The sequence below is a fragment of the Entelurus aequoreus genome, linkage group LG12 (assembly GCF_033978785.1).
Source record: "Entelurus aequoreus isolate RoL-2023_Sb linkage group LG12, RoL_Eaeq_v1.1, whole genome shotgun sequence".
Taxonomy (NCBI): domain Eukaryota; kingdom Metazoa; phylum Chordata; class Actinopteri; order Syngnathiformes; family Syngnathidae; genus Entelurus; species Entelurus aequoreus.
The window spans coordinates 12340959-12354719 of record NC_084742.1 but is presented as its reverse complement, the minus strand read 5'-3'; the positions used below and the strand labels follow the sequence as shown (position 1 = coordinate 12354719).

The 13761-nt window shown below is 40.5% G+C and overlaps 1 protein-coding gene across 4 annotated transcripts in view; it reads right to left on the bottom strand.

The window, feature by feature from the left end:
• sema3c (sema domain, immunoglobulin domain (Ig), short basic domain, secreted, (semaphorin) 3C) overlaps nt 1–13761 on the bottom strand; it is an 89671-nt gene that overhangs the window by 47786 nt on the left and 28124 nt on the right. The gene's annotated exons all lie outside the window — the stretch shown is intronic.

Below are 13761 nucleotides of genomic sequence, written 5' to 3'. Positions count from 1 at the left end.
TAAAAAAAAAGTGCAGTTCCCCTTTAAGAGGCAATTACAAAGTTGATGCTAGTCCACCTTTTTGTTCCTTTTTCCTCCCAAATAAGAAACAAAGAACCGAATCGTTAAGCCGAAGGGAAATTGGAACTGGAGCCGGAAATATCTTACCCATTCCTTTCCCTACTAACGACTGACTTCCCCAAACTAGCTAGAACATGGGTTAGAGTTGCAAGGCAGGCCAAGAAATTAAGTGGTGGAAAAAAACCTTTATGGTTAGGGATGTGAATAAAACAAAAGGAGTTTGTTATGTTACAGTGGAACTAGGTCAAAGTTAACGCAATAATGACGAGTTAGCGCTAATTTCTTTTGACAGCATTATTTCTTTTATGAACATGCACTGGTGCCATAGCCTCTGAGTTACAGCAGAAACGGACAAAGAAAAGTGCACAGTGAATGGTAGGGCGAGACACAAAGCCCTGCAGGTGACTCTTCTGACGAGACCAAAACGGTCCGCGTCCCCCGCAGGCTGAGTCATCATCAGAGCAATCGGGTCTCAAATGCCCGGAGACCATGCCGGAAAGCCCACAAAGAACAACTACAACCAAAATTTCCAAATGGTTGTCAACAGCCCGGATTCTGCGACCAATCGATATTGTGGACTACAAAGGGCCATCGTCCGAAACAGTCACACGCCCCGACTGTCATGAAGACTGAGAAAGGCCCCTCATGCCAACATGCACGTCCAAACAATGTTATTTATTGTCATCCAGAGTAGGTTTCTTTTTGAAAGTGAACCTGTGTCAGACGAGGTAAGCATGTGTGAGAGATTATGTTTGTTTGATCATGGGATTGGATCTGGTGGCCGATAGTTGCCTTTTTTAACTGATCGGCTGATGAGCTGCCAAGCCCATTGGATCTTTACTGCAGCTGTGTCCCAGTGTTTACATGCTACAGATTGTACAAAACGGATGCACGCTCAGGGAGACATGATTGCATTTCCATATTCCTTCTAACACACATGCAGGAGGTGCATGAACTCCAGGAGGGTGCATGTCTTGCCAAAACACCGGCTCCAATTTTTTTTAAGTTGGAAAGAATCTGTTGTCTATCCACAATGCGAAGCAGCTTCTAAGATGCTAAATCTTGCCACTGTGGCGAAAAATAAACAATTGCTTCCATGTAATATTATCACTGGAGGACTAGAGGAAAATAAATGGCTAATCATGCTACACACACACACCTAGCAGGATGACACTATAATCTAACTGCTATAACTTCAATGTAAAGTAGGGGCAATTAATACTATCAATACTTAGTACAGTATTAGTACATAAACAATACTAAGGTAATTACATCAATATTTTTTCTATTTTTTTCTTTTTCTTGTTCTTATTATTACAAAATATTTTTGGGGTGTTTAAAGACTCGAGGAGTAAGTGTTCTAATAGCCAATAATAGTTTTTGCTTTTGTTTAGCTATTCTATTTTGTAAAAAAATGTTTGTGGACTTCAACGTCACAAATTTAATACATCATTTAATTTTTGAAAAATACTGGCTAAGTCTAAATTGAACAAGATTAGCTTTATAAAAATGTGTAATTGTTTTTACTTTAAAGTACCAGTAGAGTGGAAAAACAAGTTCACTTTATATGCTTAATTGTGTTTCATTGTATCTATTAAACCATATCCAATTGTATTTACAATCCGCAAAGTATGTGAAAATACCCCATAAACATCACAAAATGCCACATTCAGTCAGCCATTGTGAATATTTCACTCCAAAGTCTTAGGTAATTACCGCAGATTGACGTCACTGGAGTAACACTTCTGTACTCTGACAATAGTACTGATTCTACTAAAATTAGAGAGAGATGTTCTGTTAATCATTCACAATCTCTATATAAGACATGAACACATATTTTTTTTTTTTTTTACACATTTTAAGTCGTAAATAAATACATAAAAAGTCTGCCAACAATGTAGTCTGTGGGGGCTCTCTATTTCGCCCACAAACCCCTCTAAATAACCATTCAAAACCCGTCAACAATACTCTATAAACATATCGTGACGTGAATATTAACCAAATATTAGTGATGTTGTTATTATAAGCGCTAATACGGACAAACCATTTTTTAGCGGCAGATTGATAACACACAGCTAAGTAACCCTCTGCTGCGTCACTGTGAGCTGGCCGCTATGTCCTGCTGCTCCTGCATCATTGCGTCTCGGCTCGACAATGTTATTCTAGATTATAAATCATGCTTCTCTTCTGGATATTAGGAGGATTTGGCCATAAATCTAGAAGTTATTCATCTGTGACATTCAATTCATACCCGGAGATGGAGACAAACACACAACCGAAGACATAGTGTCTGCAGTGAGACTTTTCCGTGTTTACCCTTCGTGTGTATCATGATTAATTCTTCATTTAAACAGGAAGATATAAACATCCTATCAGTCGTCATTGAAGTAAGAGCAGACATTGCACAGTAAGCTATCATTTAGCAGAGCTTCCAAAACTTGTAAATCATCCTGCTTATATTCAGGATCAACAATATAAGTTTCTGGATCATAATTTTTTCCCAAAGTTGTCGTCGTTGGCTCTCACAAAGTCTACCTGATTAGTATTGTTGTTGGTGATGAAGGGATCTGCGGTTCCTACCTCTACATCAAGCGACCACGTGTCTGGCTAGCTCAATATCGCTTAAAATGGCTCGGGAATCTCTGTGAGATTAAATACTATTTTAATCATATCGATTTAGTCGCAAACTTTGGAAGTCTTTTGGTGTGATACATCAGATATTATATGATAATAGCTTCAATATGGAGGCAACTTGTTTTTCCACTGTACTGGTACTTTAAAACATGTTCAGTTTTATGATCTGTTGTCGAAATCGGATCGCAAGCCAAAAATGTTGATCTGATTGTGTGCGTGTGTGTGTGTGTGTGTGTAAAAGAGTGTTTGTGTCCATTTTTAGTTGCATTGTTCAAAAAGGCGTAATGTTTAATAAACAAACATTTGCATAAAGCAACCATATTGTTCACACTATTGCTGATAGCATTACAAACTTGAAAATGTTCTGTGTATGGTACACAAAACTCCTAACTGGCTGTGATTAATCACAATTAATGACGAGTTAACTATGGACAAAATGTGATTAATCACGATAAATATTTTAATGAATTGACTGCCCTCGTTAGAACGTCTAAAAACAACAAGGAATTTGCTTTAAAAATATGATAGATTTTCTATGGAATGATGACTGCAATCCGAAAGGTCGCCAGCACTTAACTTCAAAGCCAATTACATCCTGACTTGTTTCCCATGAACATTTCACTTCCTACTGGAAAACTAGCTCGAACCGACTACCGCTGTTGTCAGGGAGCACCCAAAGCTCACAGACCTCGTCCTGCCCCCTCTCCTCATGAGATGACCCGGCTTTCATCATGCCAGTCTGACTCCAGAACCCTCTGCCAAGTCCCGAACAAAGCCTGGAGTTCTTTAGGACTTGGATGACCGCCTTGTCATTCCAAAATGGAAGCAGGAATGCATTTTTTTAAATCCTGGCAACTGACAGGGCACTTAAGAGATAAAAAATGGCCGCTGTCAAGATGTTCTCCTATGGGACGACAGTAACGACTGTTGGCATATCAATATCACATCATTGGAGGTTGAGGAGACCACCCGGGCGTCATCCCGTCCTCTGACAGCATTCTCGGGAAGAACAGACATCATCTCTGCCTTATTTCATTAACATCCTGACTGTGGTCAATAAGGAGGAATGGGAATCATATGGGAGCGCTCTTTCTTCGCTGGAATATCTAAATATGACACAAGGGGGGTCTGGAGTGTGTGTCGTCGCCCCCAAGCCCACTTCCCCTCGCCTCCGTGTCCATGTTATGATGTTATCCAGCACTGACGTCTGCTTTCATTGCCAGGATGACCTGCTTAGGTGTTGGCTAAGATTCCCGCTAGGAGTTGAAACACGAGCCTGCAAGCACGCTAGTTTGTATTCCTGCTATTCCCCAATTAGCGCCCAGGCGTCACTCTGAGGTCTCAACCTGTAGAAGCAGCCCACCCCCCTCGTTGTGGCCTTTCAAAAGGGAACCTCTAACCTCCTGTAAATCTCTGATCTTAATGTCAGGAAGGCTCCCAGGTCTATGGGGGTGGGGGTCCACAGGAGATACGGGTTAGTGGATTTTCCGAGTGGATATGTTTACAAGTCCCAGGGGGTAAGAAAAAGCGAGTCCAACAAGTGTAACTTCATTTCTTTTCCGCCGTGATGTCGCTGAGGTCCAGTGGTTGTTTCTACGCTGCAGAGTGGCAATAAAGTTTCTCTTCAAAAGGAAATTACCTTTTCTTCTGTTTTTGCTATTTCTAATACACTCAAGTCATAAAAAAAAAATCCTGTCTGGAAAAGGAACATGCTGGGAACATAAAAAAAACTAATATTTGATGGGCAAATGTGGGGCAAACTGAAGAAAATACTGACACCTTTGCATGGACGCTTAACTACATTTGTTCAGCTTTGTTCAGGAAAATATTTTAAAAAACATGTTAAATTCAAACAATTATTTATAATATTTTTAAGTAATTAAAACATATCTATTATTTTCAAAAATCAACAATTTTAGCCACTTTTAAAGGGGAACTGCACTTTTCTTTTTTAATTTGACCTATCGTTCACAATCATGACGGATGGATTTTTTTTTTAAGGCATTTAAAAAAATAAACGCCCATAGAATCCAATAAATAACCATCCAAAAAGCAGCAACAATACTCCATTTACAGTTTGTGACTTGAATATTAACTAATTATTAGTGATATTGTTATTGTAAGCTCTAACGCAGAGCTATAATCATTTCCGGGTGTCCCTATGTTTACATCAACATTATTTCCTTGTTTCCTTTTTCCCTGTAAGTTTATTGGTGATCATAAATCATGCATAAATAAATAAATAAATGATAAATGGGTTATACTTGTATAGCGCTTTTCTACCTTCAAGGTACTCAAAGCGCTTTGACAGTATTTCCACATTCATCCATTCACACACACATTCACACACTGATGGCGCGAGCTGCCATGCAAGGCGCTAACCAGCAGCCATCAGGAGCAAGGGTGAAGTGTCTTGCCCAAGGACACAACGGACGTGACTAGGAAGGTAGAAGGTGGGGATTGAACCCCAGTAACCAGCAACACTGCGATTGCTGACCCGGCCACTCTACCAACTTCGCCACGCCGCCCCTCACCTGAAAAGTAGATGGCTGAGGATGCAATCCGACAAGTTGGGACACTTTGATAGACATTTAGGACCCGGAACTGGCGAGAACGACATAAGAGCTTGTTACCCCCTCCCACCTCGTTTTTTTGTAAGTATTATGAGACATTCTGCACCTAAACGGGAATATATGAAGATCCTAGTAGTCGGCATCCTACTGACAGCAGACCTTGTACAGTAAGTGATGTTTTATTATGTTTGTTGCTCTCATAAAGTCTGCCGTGAGTAATAATCAGTGATGGAGAAAAAAAAAGCAAACATCGTGATGGTTTTTTAAATGATCAAAATACGTAAATATTAAATGTTATTATAAATGTTCTCACTACTACATTGCATATATACTGTACTTACATCATGTTTATAAAACCCTAATGGAGGTGTTTGGATGTTTTTTTAAGGGCTTCATAGGCAGGATTGAACAACTCCTATAGGCTCCATTGTAAACTGACTTTTGATCAAATGTATTTATATTTAGAATGCTTTAAAAAAAAAAACACACATCCATCGTCATGTCTCTTGAAATGATTGTGAACGATAGGCAAAAGTCCAAAAACAGTGCAGTTCCCCTTTAAGCACGGAGACAGTCCCTTCCGGAAAAGTAACACTAACTAATAGGGGTGTGACAAAAAATTTAAATTTTGTGACCTAAATTAAATCGCGTTCAGATGGCAACACAGACTCTATTGTGGAACTTTTTCAGCAAGAACTATTTGTAGTGTGTCTCTGCGTCTTTGCAAAGAAGACGCGAGAGGACGACAGAGACGTCCAAAATTGACCTTTAGCTACAGACCTTTCACCTTTTGAACTTTTCCTGCGCCCCTGAGCCCTGGGGGCTGATATCTCTGTAACTGTAACTGCTCGTCCATTTAAAGGCACGGCGCACAGGTGGGACGGGTGGCTGATATTGGATTTTAATCTTGTCCAAGATGAATTTCATTAGTGGCCGGAAGGAGGACGAGGAAAGAAAACACAGTCAGTATCTTGCTTGGTGGCGTTTCAGAACTTCCAAACATAGTCAGAACCTACATAAAGCATACAACAAAGTGTTTTTTTGCAGATATTTGTGCAGCTACAAAGAAAAACTAAACAAGATGTTGATTCCTTCCTAACATTCTCATTGAATTGATGAGGCGTGCTGCATAAGCTGTGTACAGTATATGTGTTAACATCGAGGAATGGAGGAATGCAGCACGGGCCAAGATGGGAGTCATTACCTTTTGGCACCGTTAGCGTAGCTTGTAAAGAGCGTGCCCGCGCGGAGTGACTCAGCAGAACGTTTGAAGCAACACACACACTTGGAAACTTTTGCCTCTCACGCAGACATCCACCTTATCGCAATGAGCCTTGATAAAAGCTAAGGTGTAATGTAAATGAAAACTTTGTGGTTCTGTTTCTGTTCTGGTTTTGCCATGTGAATCATTGCATAGCGAGTCATCAGTTAGTCGCTCGGCAGGTGAAATGTTTTATTTTTTTAGAATAAACATCTCCCTCATGCTTTGGCATGTGCGCTGCATGTTAAATAAATATAGCTAGCATGGTACAGAACACTGACGAGGGGTGTCCCGGGCAGATATCAGCAAACAAGTATGAGATCATAAAACGTCCGATACAAGCAGTCCTGCAGAGTGTTTACTTGTGCAAAGCTGGACAGCCAGTTCACATCTAAATGTCCTCCAATAAGCACGCAAGGTTGGTCTTTTCTTCTATTTTAGTCAAGACATTTACAAAAGGTAAACATGGTAGGCTATAGGCTACAAGGAGCTAGCAACTACACAACAGCTAAGCACACAATAGCACACAAGCTAGACTTACTTGTCCCCAAGTGAACAGCACACTTGTCTATCTCAACCCGAACCTCAACTAAAGTAAACACAATAACACATTTTTATGATGCTTACCTTATGGTATGGAGGTATTTATAAAACAATCTTGCCTTTCTTCAAATGAGCTGTTTGGAATCTGTCCAATTTGTGATGTTTTTCTAGCTTGTGAAGTCAGCGGATAGCTCCATACATGGTAGAGCTTTTCCCGTAGAGAGCTGATAAGTCCGCCATTTTTATTTTACGTAACAGCATTTGTAGTCCGTAAGACAACATGCCCAAGGTAAGACCACTATGAACGAAAAGGCTGTTAATGGTTGTATTATCCAACAAAGGTCAGTCGTCAAACCTCAAGTCTCATCTGAAGAAGAAGTGCCTGGCTAACGTTTATGTTCCGTGGCAAAGTGCCTTCAACTGGGAAGAAGTCTTTCTTCGTGTGTGTCAACCACTTCGAAGATTCCTGCTTCATAAACATGGATCATCCCAAAAGCTACTTTTAATGGCAGAGTCGGTACTTACTATTTATGGCAATGGAGGAGAAAATGAAACTGTAAGTAATAATAGTAGATTGGCAATGTTTGAATGATATGTTAGCAATATTAGCTAAATTTGTAGCGTAGCTTGTAGCTCAGCCTTTCTAATGTAGGACAACAGCTTCACCAACCTCCGTCAATATGAGGAATGATTTTCCTAAAACTACTTTTATTGTGGGGCAGAGCTTACTGTGTTTGGCAATGGAGGAGTAGGTTATAGGTTATTACGTTAGCGATGTAGCTCGTAGCTTAACTTGTAGCTTTGGCCTATTGTTGACAAGCTACAAATATGGCTGCCGGGGCGGGGACAAAGGTTCAGTCAGCGTGAGGGGGCGGGGTGAGGAGGGGTTTATTTGCATCTTACAACTCTGCCTCTCCAAATCGTTTGTTTTCATAGGTAGCCAAAAAGCGGCTTGAAATAGGTTTGCACATCAAAAGCTACACAACATTTGGATGTTTAAATGTCCCTTTGATGGTGTTTTGAAGCAGCATCAAGTAACTTTTCACCCTTCATAAATATTTTCATAACTTTTGGGATGATACATGGACTTACAACTAGTTGAATGACACCTCTACCATGGCCTGAGGACGAGAGAACCCTGCCACACAAAAAACTACAAATGTGCTAACTTGCTTTACGGCATACGTCACTCCCCCATTTGCTACAAAGACGGAAGTCGATGAAAACGCCTACGTGCCGCCAGAAAACTAAAAGAAGAAGAAGAAGCACACCTACGTGCAATTACTGCCATAATGGCCGAAGCTACAAAACAACCAAAGAAACAAAAACTTTGGTCTGAGGAGACAAAATAAGAAAAACGGAGTCCTATCCGGATAAAAGGACAGTCAAGGATCAACATTGCCCCCGCTTTCACTCGCTAGCGTGAGCTCAAAGATGAGGAGGGATTTTCGGCCGATGCCGGCTCTGTTCCTGCTGGACTAGTAAGTGACTTTTGATGATTAGTAAGTGACTTTCAATGATCAAATCAAAAAAATAATGCTAATGTTAGCTATCGGAAATTTTCGTGGTAGCAATAAAAAGCCACCAGCTTGATAGTTTGCAGTTCCACAATACTTCCTTTGAAAAAACTCTCCCTGTGGTCTCTCTTTGCTTCGGACCCCGATACATTTTTGGTAGTAGCGTCATGTTTGTAGTGCAATCCAAGATAATTTTTGTTAGTGTCTGCTGTTTACCATCAGCATAGCCATTGGAGACGTACTGTTTGTGCCTATATTAAAGCGGACATCATGTCAGTATGACGCTAAATGCGATGGTCCTCATGAGAAATGTGGTCTTCTTCTGGCAAAACACTAGCGCTTTGGTCCACTGGCGCCACCAAAATTAACCAAAACTGAAAGTTCTTAAGTGGAACATTAAAAATAGTAAAAAAAAAAAAAAATCAAAGCATGACCCTTTTAATGTCTGTATTTCCTTAATATTGTCCCCTGAAAGGCGCTTTTTCATGTGTAATTAATTAAAAGTATTACAGTGACGTTTTTTGAGGCTATTATTTGGCTTGTTTTGACTCTGGAAGCTACACAATGGGGTTCAAATAAAATGCTCCTAACTTCTTAAAGCGGGACTGAAAGTAAAGAGTTCTGGAGCTGGTCCAAAGCAGCTGGAGTCATGAATGAAGACGAGCCAGGAAGACGGCTGTCCCAAAGCGGAACAAGAGGAAGGTTGCTCATTAGCACCTGCTGGCTGGGTGGCCCAGAATGATTAGTCCTTCAAGATGATGTGAGTTATTATAGGGTTGAAGTCACGAAAAAAATTCAAAAACTAAATAAATACAAAACCCAGGTTCTTCAGCCTCTGAAATATCCTCCTGGACGGTTGACATCCAATCTGGGGTTGAGGCCGGTTCAAGGGACTCTCGGAGCGGTCTCGCGTCCCCCCGCCGCGAAGTTGCTGCCTCCGACATTCCTCTCTCTCTCCCTCGCCTCGCTCTGCTTGCTCAAAGCTTCCCTTTGCGTCGCTGCCAGGCCACAATTAAAACCGCATAATCAACAGCGGAAAAAAAAAACACACACACTACAGCTAACCCAAATAATCAAACGCGGAGCTGCCAAATGCTGGGAGTTAACTGTTATCTTTAGCTTAGCGTTCCTAGCTCCATGGCCGCACACTGAGATGCTAATCGTATACAGAGGCACTTGATACGAGTTTATTTGTGCAGCACACATGTTGTTGGAATCAAACCATCACGCTACCGTGCAGCGATCTCACAACCAAGCCAAGCTAGCGTTAGCAAACTTTGCAGCAGGCAATCGGAGACGCAACTGACACCGCTCTGAAAACTTGCAGCGGCACAGTGCTGGCACGCTGGACCGCGGGATAAATCATAACGATAGTTTAGTCAGGCTAACGTGTGTTCCCTATTAGGCATCGCACTGTTTTTGCTATGACGCATGGGGGAGCAAACAATCACGGAAAACAAGACGCCAGCACACCAAAAGATGTCCTTCATTTCAAATATGCACACAAATTGAATAAAACAAGAGGTCTGCTATTAAAGTTTAACAAGGAGCGGGTGGAGGGTAAACAACACTGAAAGACACAACCGCTCGCACGCATCGAGTTGGACCGGACTTTCAAAGACACTTGTCTTGTTTGCTTCCGTTTAAAAGAACTCTGGTGCGATCATTCGAACACTGGTGCGCACCAAAAAAGAAGGCTGAGACCGCCATGTAAACACTACACCATTCACGTGGATCTCGAGCTACCGGCCCATCGCAAAGGGGTGTTGATTGATTGCCAGGCATTAAAAAAATAGACCTAAAAATGTCCGATCATCAAGCTTCACTATGACGTCACATTAGTCAGTTGACTGACATACACGGCACCCAGGGGTCTTGCGAGATTACGGCTGGCTTCTCTGTGCTCATAATGGAGAAAAAAACGACCGGTTAAGAATGCAAGAAGCACTTTTTACTCCAACAGACTCTCTCTCACGAACGCTTGCGTAAAAGTGCTGCTCCATCCTGCCTGCGTTAGCAAAACAAGGGTCTCAGGAAACTAAAGCGCACACAAGCTTGCAAGCTATGGAGTTAGCCTCCAATACATTTCTTGTAAAGGGTGTAAAAACGAGCATGAAAGCTGGACAAATAAACTAAAAACCAACCACTTTCATGTGGTATTGGAAAGAGAGGACTTTTTTCCCTCCGCTATGTAAGTTCTAAGTTGTGGAAATGATCAGCACTTCTGTAAATCCTGTCTGATTAGAATCAATGAAAGTCACCAGAATAAAGTAATACACCAACTTACTGTATATTCTTCTCCTCAAGAAAGAAGGGAATCTTTATGCGTTTTTATTAAACGCCTTTAACATTATGACAAAACATATATCGTACATGTACGCTTGGATGCTAAAATACTCTGCTGTTGCCATTTCGAATAAAAAGTAGCGTATACTTCTAACTTATGGTTTATGGTTTATAGCAGGGGTGTCAAACGTACGGCCTGCGGGCCGGATCAGGCCCGCGAACAGGCTTCATCCGGCCCGCGGGATGAGTTTGCCAAGTAAAAAAATGAGCCGACATTTTTTAATGAAAGAAACTGCTGTAATAAATGTGTCCACTAGAAGGTTGCAATTCTTTGTATCTTTGTAGATTATGCTCCATATGTAAAAAAAATAAACCACATAAACTACATAAATAACATCTTGTAATCTGATTTTGATATCATTTTTTTATCTTGATAGATTGAAAATTAACACCAATGAGTTGACTGATTAACATTGTCACATAATTTATTCAGAAAGTATAAATAACGACAAATAAAGATAGAGTACTATTAACCGCAACATGTAAGTGTAAAAAACCCCCCAACAACATTATGATTTGTAAATTTTTAGAATGTGCTTGTTCTATTTTTAAACAAAAAAAACAATCTGAAGTTGTCTTTATTCTTAAGTTATCGTGCCGTGACTTAACAAGTCCGGCCCACTTGGGAGTAGATTTTTCTCCATGTGGCACCCGATCTAAAATTAGTTTGACACCCCTGGTTTAAAGGGAAACTGAAATTGGAATTTTGCCTATCGTTCACAATCATTACAGGAGACAAGAAGACAAAAGTTTTTAGTTTTTTTTACATTCTAACATGTAAAAATCGTCTCCTTCTTGGTGGCTAGCAGTGCAGCCAATTGGAAGCAATTAATTCTACCTGTAAATTACTTTAAAAATGCATTCAAAAACAGCTTTCAAAAACCGTCTTTTTGTAGCATAGTAACACATCGGCATGCTACAATATTAGCCGTAAAAGCTAGCTACGGAAAGAGATAAGTTAGCAACTGTGTCAACACGAAATGCGTTTGAGTTTGTAATGCGCAACACAAGGCGATGAGACACCAATCTTACTGACTGAAAAACATGAACAATCATATTACTGTATCTGTAAAGTATTAGTCCACATTTTATGTTTTCTTTGTACACAGCTAGCCAGACAGCGTAAGTAGTGGTAATAGCACGCATGACAAGTTGTGTGTATCATGATCTGTATCAGATATTAAAATGATCTGTATCAGATATTAAAATGTGACTCACTCGATGGACAGTTGTGCGTTTGGGGTATTTTTTTTTCCGGTTTATTTGGTGTATGCACACCATTTATGTCGAAATAGCTTCCACATTTGCAGCTTCGAGTCAAGCTAGCCTCACTCTCTCAGCTTCCGTCTGCTCCAGCGTTTTACCCTCTTCTTCGTGCTCGCTTCTAGAAGCAGCAGTTCATCCTCCGTGTATTCAGCTTCAAAAAGATAAGGTTGTGAACCCTCATTTGTCCAAAAATAGTTGTCTTTGTTGTTTGTTACCAAGTCTGCCAAGATTAGAAGACACACTAAAGTTAGTTTGCAGAAGTAGGAACACACATTTGTTGCCAGAAGTAGGAAGTGCGTTGCTTTGGAATTGCAAATCAATGCACGGAAGAAGTCAGTTCCGGCATTAATTAATATGACCAAAATACGGTAAATATTGAACATATTAAATGGTAAATGGGTTATACCTGCATAGAGCTTTTCTACCCTTAAGGTACTCAAAGCGCTTTGACACTATTTCCACATTCACCCATTCACACACACACATTCGCAAACTGATGGCGGGAGCTGCCATGCAGGGCCCTAACCGCGACCCATCAGGAACAAGGGTAATGTGTCTTGCTCAAGGACACAACGAACAAGACAAGGTTATTAGAAGGTGGGGACTGAACCAGGAACCCTCAGGTCCCCGATATTACAACAATATTACATATGGTTAAGAATGTGTCTCTTACTACATTTTATATATATATATATATATATATATATATATATATATATATATATATATATATATATATATATATATATATATATATATATATATATATATATATATATATACACACACACACACACTTGAAGTGTGTATATAAAACATTGGAGGGTTTTGGTTTTGAAGTTGTTTTAGAGGGCTTTGTGTCAAGGGGTGCGTCGTGTGAGACGACGGAGGTTGTAGTGATTTTATAATGCAGACAAACGAGGTGGCAGCGTGCAGTAAAAAGGGTATTTATTGATTAAACAAACAAAACAAAAAGCGAGAGCAACAGGGAAGTGCTCTGAACGGACAGACGATGAGGGAAACAAAATGCTGGAACACAGCAAAAAACACAAGGAATGTGGAGCAGACGGCGTCCACAATGTACGTGCGTACTTGAGCTCAGCATCGAAAGAATCGTCAACAGTCACCAGTGAATAGCGAAGAATGTCCCGACAAACCAATGGTGTCGCAAGCTCAACTTAAATAGTGCTAACAAGAAGTAGAAAACAGGTTAGGGGGAAAAGTGCTCCAGGGCAAGCGTAAAACTGCGGCGGGAAAGGGAAAAACAGAAAGTGAAAAACCACAAAATAAGAGTGCAAGAAAGCAACTAAAACTACACCCAGAAAATTACCAAGAAACTCAAAATAAGGCGCGGCGTGGTGTGACAACCTGTGACACTTTGAAGGCTGCAACGGTGACTCTGATTAATTAGCCGCATCTTCCAAGTGTTTTTTATCATCTTTAAAATCCCCCCCAAAATAGATGCGTGTTCTTGTCTCCTAATGATTGTGAACGATAGGCAAAATGCCCCCCAAAATTGCAGATCCCCTTTAAGTTTATTTCAAAAAATGCATACAGGTAC